The sequence below is a fragment of the Nyctereutes procyonoides genome, unplaced genomic scaffold (genome assembly GCF_905146905.1).
Source record: "Nyctereutes procyonoides isolate TBG_1078 unplaced genomic scaffold, NYPRO_anot_genome, whole genome shotgun sequence".
In the NCBI taxonomy this organism is placed as follows: Eukaryota; Metazoa; Chordata; class Mammalia; order Carnivora; family Canidae; genus Nyctereutes; species Nyctereutes procyonoides.
In genome coordinates, this window is record NW_026575043.1 from 9,865,861 (window position 1) to 9,872,067 (window position 6,207).

General features: G+C 45.3%; 1 pseudogene; it reads right to left on the reverse strand.

The window, feature by feature from the left end:
• Positions 1–3,989: 3,989 nt before the first annotated feature.
• LOC129508047 (actin-related protein 2/3 complex subunit 1B-like) lies at positions 3,990–5,493 on the reverse strand (annotated as a pseudogene).
• Between the last annotated feature and the right edge of the window lie 714 nt (positions 5,494–6,207).

The following is a 6,207-nucleotide window of genomic DNA, read 5'->3' on the forward strand; positions in this document are numbered from 1 at the left end:
GCCTCTCAGAGAAACATCTTCTGATAACCTGTCTACATTGCTGCATGAAACACAGACTCTCCTCTGCTCCATGTGGATATCACCATCCCTTGCAACAATGAACTTCCTCAGCGGGTCTGATGTGGTGGATGTTAGCCCTAGAAGTTCTGGCATACATGGCAACATCTCCTGTGGACTCCCATGGGAGATCATGTCCAATCTCTCCTTCTATAGAGATTCTAAAGAGATTGAGAAGAGCCTGAAAATCACGCTGCTGTTGAAAAGGCTGTGGCCAGGGAGGAACTCCAGCCTAAGTGGATTGCTGCAAGTCCCAAGTGTACTGCCACTGTGCCTAAGGTCAGAGGCTGGTCTGCAGGTGAGCAGGGGCCCTCTGTGCCTACCCAGCTGTTCCCTACCATAGCCTGGAGCACTCAGCTTGCCAGGCAAGACTGGTTTGTGGCTCCTTCTACCCATACTACCAAATGGGGAGGTATAACGACTGAGTAGTCTCAGGCTGTTCCACAGACTTTTAAGCAGGACATGGACATGAGGTGATGGAAAATAAACAGTTTTTAAAAATACCAGGGGAAAAAAAAACAAACAAAAAAACCAACCCAAGAAAGGAAAGGAAACACAGTCATAATTGCAACTTGGCTCATTATTGAATAGTATTTCCAAGAGTCGTAATAATATCAATACTATTGTTTTAGCCAAAATTGTAATGTGTTACTTTGAGAGGATGGGAAATAAAAGAGGTAGGAGAAGGCATAAGGTAGTGAAACACTGATCTCCTTTATGAAGAGTCAACAGACACCTAAATGACATGACATCTAAAGGTGAGATATAAAGAAATTGAAGTTAGCATATTATTTAGAAATATGGAGGCAAATGTCAGATGAAACAGCTGAAAGAATTTAAAATACTCAGGGTCACCTTCATGGAAATTAAATGGAGGCTTCCCTTTTTCAAGACACATACACCTGTGAGGAAGGTAATGTAATATTCTGATTTTGTAAAAGCAAAAACAAAAAACATGCCACCAGCAAGAAAATAGATAATATTCATGCTGTGAATACACTTGCTAGGGTTATGCAGTGCACACCCTGCACACGACACCAGTGAGCTTGCTTACAGGAAACAGGATGGGGTGCCCAATGTGGGGCAGAGTATGCCGTTTTTCTTTTACTCTTTGAGTGTTCTTTTTTAAGATTATTTATTTACTTATTCATGAGAGACAGGGAGGCAGAGACACAGGTAGAGGAAGAAGCAGGCTTCTCACGGGGACCCCAATGTGGGACTTGATTCAAGGACCCCAGGATCATGACCTGAGCCAAAGGTAGACACTCAACCACTGAGCCACCCAGGTGCCCCTACTATTATTTGAGTTTTTAAAGAAACTATTACTTTGGTGGCAAGGAAGTAAGGAAAGATGAAAAAGGAAATAAAAAAGAAAGTGGGGGGAGGCTGATTTCATGGCTGAATAGAGAGGGTTCAAATAATGTCACTAGGATCTGGCTTCTGTGCCAGCAATGCAAGCTCTGCTGTTAGGATTAAAAAAAAAATGGCTTTAACCTTCACATTCCATATTCCTGGTCTTGAGCAGGTGCACACTTTGAAAAGTTGTGTGCATATCAGTTAAGGGACAGAGAATCAGTGAAAGAAGATAACAATAGAGGAAAAGAACTTCTACAGAATCAAATAGTAGTAGAAGGTTAAAAAATGTTTAAAATATAGCAGGAAAATCAAGGAAAACAGAGATGGAAAAAAGAGCACAGAATGATAGAGGACTTTGCTGACTTTGAGAGAACAGTACTTCAGAACAGGGGAAGCCACATCAGTCTATTGCAGTGGTTTACAAAATCTGGTTCCTGGACCAGAAATAGCATCTCCTGGGAATGTGCTAAAAATGCAAATTCTTGGGTCTCACATTAGACCTTCTGAATCAGAGACTCTGGACTTGAGGGTCTGCCAATCTGTATTTTAAGAAGACTTCCAATTGATTCTGAAGCACGCTAAAGTTTGTTGGCAGTGTACAACCCTTAGGGGATCGATACTGGAAAAGACTACTCCCTTTCCCCATACAGAACATGCCTTTGGAAAGCTCAGTAAAATCTGCAGTAGCTGGCAGCATAGAGTTATGTACATAAAGTGTCAAGGGGGCCATTTTAATTCCTCTTCTGTAGTTGTTAGGAAATGTTTTGGATTTCACATCCAGACTAGAAAATTTTACTGTTTAAACACATCTGAGACTTTTAGTTGACATGAATAACAAGATTGCAGAAAGGTGACTTTATCTTTATCTGATTCTTACTCTGGCCTCCAAGGTTTGGGTCGGTGTGGCAAGAACACTTGACATGAGATCTATTCTTTTAACAGATTTTTAAGTATACAATGTTGTTAACTGTAGATGCTATGTTGTACAGCAGATCTCTAAAGCTGTACATCTTGCATAACAAACTTTATATCCATTAGCTTTTGGGTTTTATTACCAGGGATCCTTTTCCCCTTTGAGCAACAGCATCCTGCCCCATCCCCATTCTTTCTATTCTCATGGGAATGGGACTGTCAACTACCATTCTACCAACCTGCCCTCTCCTCCTCACAGTTGGGCGAATTGGGTTTTTGTCTCAGTAGAGCTTGAATCTTGAACGGTGACTGCAGGTGGTTGGATACCTATCAGTCTAAACAGACTGTCTGTGAGCTTCTGTTACTGGATCCTTGGATTGTCCCTGGTTCTTGATCACTTTAGGGTCGTGCTCACCTTTCCCTTTGATTCTGTGAGTCACCCATTATTCTTGTAATATTCCCCACCCCCTTGTTAGCCAGTGTCAGATTTTTTGGATTACAATCCCAAAATAATAACCATCACAGAATAATATTCACAAAACTCAGTACCAGTTGAGCCACATATAAAATAGACTCATTTTTCATTCATTTCCAGGAGGCATCTCACTGGAAAACTATGCCTCCTCCCATTCTTAATCTGTGGTTCTGATGAGAACTGACTGTGGCCCTCTAGCCTTGCCAATAAGCACATGAGAGTATCCACTAGCCACAGGTTCAGGGATAGAGTCATCTCTGGGATTTTGCCATCTGAAAGGAGGTACCCATCGTTCACTAGACTGCCAGCCACATGCAAGGATAGTATGATCCTATAGCTGCTGATGGCCATTTTTGATGCCACATGAATGATTTTGCCTGAAACTGAGACCAACATAGAGAAGGGTGGAACCAAGAGATGGAGAAACCGGGACACCTGGGTGGCTCAATGATTGAACGTCTACTTTTGGTTCAGAGCATGATCCGGAGTTCTGGGATTGAGTCTCGCATCAGGCTCCCTGCAGGGAGCCTGTTTCTCCCTCTGCCTATGCCTTTGCCTTTCTCTGTGTGTGTATCTCATGAATAAATAAATAAAATATTTTTAAAAAATGATGGAGAAACAAAATACTCTTGTGACATGTTCCTCTCTTGGATTCAGTAATGTCTGAAACCATCTCCTTGAATTTTTTTAGAGTTGCTGGAGTTAGTAAATCCCTTTTCCCTTTGTTTCTGTTACAACCAGAAGAATCCTACTTTGGGTAGGGATTCCAAAGTTCTTCACATTGCTTTTTTGTCAGTGAACTAAATAGCTTACTAGTTTTCCATGAGAAGGAAAGTTGATCACTGTTTATAGCTTTCTGCAATTATTCACTTTCAACAAACTTCCTTAGAGCTGGGCCATAAAATATTTAAGTGGTTCTATCTGATGTTGCTCTTGAGTCTTTCTTCTCGTTTATTTCAAAGCACTGCCCCTAGTCACAGACCAGTGATGTTGATGTTTTTTCCTTGGTGGGTAGCCCTTGGTCACCTAGGCATTCTGCTCCTCATAATCCTGTAGTCTGGCTATAGTCATTTCAGGAGTACTGTGCACCAGTGGGTCTCAATTCTGGCTGCACACTATAATCTCTGAGGAGCCTTTAAAAACCACCCATGTCTGGGCCCCACCCCTAAAGATTCTAATATAACTGGTCTTTTTTTTTTTTTTCCAGTTCTAAGATTGCTTTTTTATTACCTCCATGTTTTTGAAGCAGTTCATGACCAGCACAGTGCTTTGGGAACATTTTTGTTTTTAACAATAAATGAAAACATTTCTCTGACAAAAAGACTTATGTTCCTTCAATAGATAAGAAAAGCTTCCCGCCCCTCCCCACTTTGCCCTCCCCTCTGGCTGGAGCAGTCTCCACGGGGACCCAGACTACTACCCTAGAAACATTCAGCAAAGCGACCCTTAGCCTTCCTGACCCCCTTCCCCAGCAGTGGGGATGAGGGCAACATATTCCTCAAGGGTCATTTGATCTTGAGGTCCTTCAAGGCTGATTCCAAGCTCTTCACATCCCAGATGCTCATGCCACCATCCATTCCTGTGGTGCAGAACTGTGAGCACTCAGCCTTGCCCCCGCTGAGCACCGAGATCTGGCTCACGCTGTTCTTATGCAGTGAGTCCAGGCCAGAGCCAGAAGCCACACTGCCCTCTGAGCTCGCTTTCTTGTCCAGGTTCTGGAAGCGTTCTTGGGCGATCAGGCCATGCTGCGAGCTTTGCTTGGGCACGTCCAGCCACCCACCAGAACTCAGTGTCCCTGTGGTGCTGTCATAGGTAAACAGCACCGGAAAACAGTCGTGGCCCGCTGCCACCAGACTGTTATCTGTGATGAGGGTCAGGGCCAGCAGTGGCAGCGTTTCAGAGGCCAGAGTGGCAACAGCTATTTTCTTGTCGGCATCAGCTAGGCACACGGTGCTGTCGTGGCTGACCCAGGCCACGCGGCTGCCACTGGCCTAAAAGCAGATGCCGTGCACCCAGCCACAGCTACTGCTAGACTCAAACATCAGCTCCCCAAAGGGCATCTTGGAGCCCCACGGGGTGGGTGCTGGCCGCTCCTCCACCTCCTTGATGTAGGCCGAGAAGATCCTGCGATCTTGACTTGAGGTCACAGGAGCCCGCGGCCAGGAGCACATTGTTGGGGTGACAGTCCAGGCTGAGGACCGTGGAGCAAATGGGCTTCTTGATGCGCTTGCACACCCTCTAGTCATTTTCATTCTCAAAATAGCAGATGGAGATGACACGGGAGCCACTACCCACTGCAAACTTGTTCTCATGGGGGGCCCAGCGCACACAGCGGGCAGCCTGGTTGATCCGCAGGATGACTAGTGTGGGCTTCCATGTGCAGCCCTTCAGCATCCATACGCAGGCATTGCGGTCTGTGCCACAGGTCACGATTCGGTTACTCTCAGGGGCCCAGTCAATGCCTGTCACCTGCCCATTGTGCTCCCTGAGCTCGTGCACCTTGACCCACTTGGCCCCGCTCTTCTCATAGATGTGCACCTCGTGGTTGTTGGGACAGATGGCAATCTGGGTGCGGTCCTTGTTCCAGGCGTGGCAGCTGATGGGCTCCACCAGGAAGCTGTGGTAGGCCATGGCCGTTTAGCTCCTCGGGGCGCCCCGGCCGAGGACTCTGGGCAGTCGACACCCCGAACCGGCTCTGGGCCCAGCGCGGTGCCGCAGCCACTTCCTCCTATAACTGGTCTTGATTAGGGTCCGGCCATCCGTGTTTTCTAAAAACTCCCAAGGCAATTCTATTGCTAGATTTAAAAGAAGACACACATTACATCTCTAGATTGGCCTAGCTGGTTCTAACTAAAAAATGTTGGTGATTCCTTTCTCCATGGGTTCCTCAAGTGACTAGGTAAATTTTCTTCACCTCCGCTAGCCAGAAGTTCATATCTGTACCCATCTTCCTCAACTTACAATGGGGTTAAGTCCCAAGAAACCCAGCATAAATGGTGAAAAAAACTAATACACATGATTTGCAGAACATCATACACAGCCTAGCCTACCTTTAACGTGCTCAAAATTACACTACGGTTGGGCAAAATCATCTAGCACAAAGCCTATTTGATAATAACATGTTGAAGATCTCATGTTATTTATTGAACACTGTACTGAAAGTGAAAGCAGAATGGCTATACGGGACAGAGTGGTTGGCTGTCAGTGTATTGGTTGTTCACCCTTGTGATCGTGGGGCTGGCAAGGAGCTGCCACTGCACTGCATCATAGGAGAGGATCACATCACACATCACCAGCCCTGGAAAGATCCAAATTCAAAGTTCAAAGTATAGTTTCTATTGAGTGCCTATCACTTTTGCACCATCACAAAGTTAAAGTCAGGGATTGTTTATAGTCATTTCCTGAGC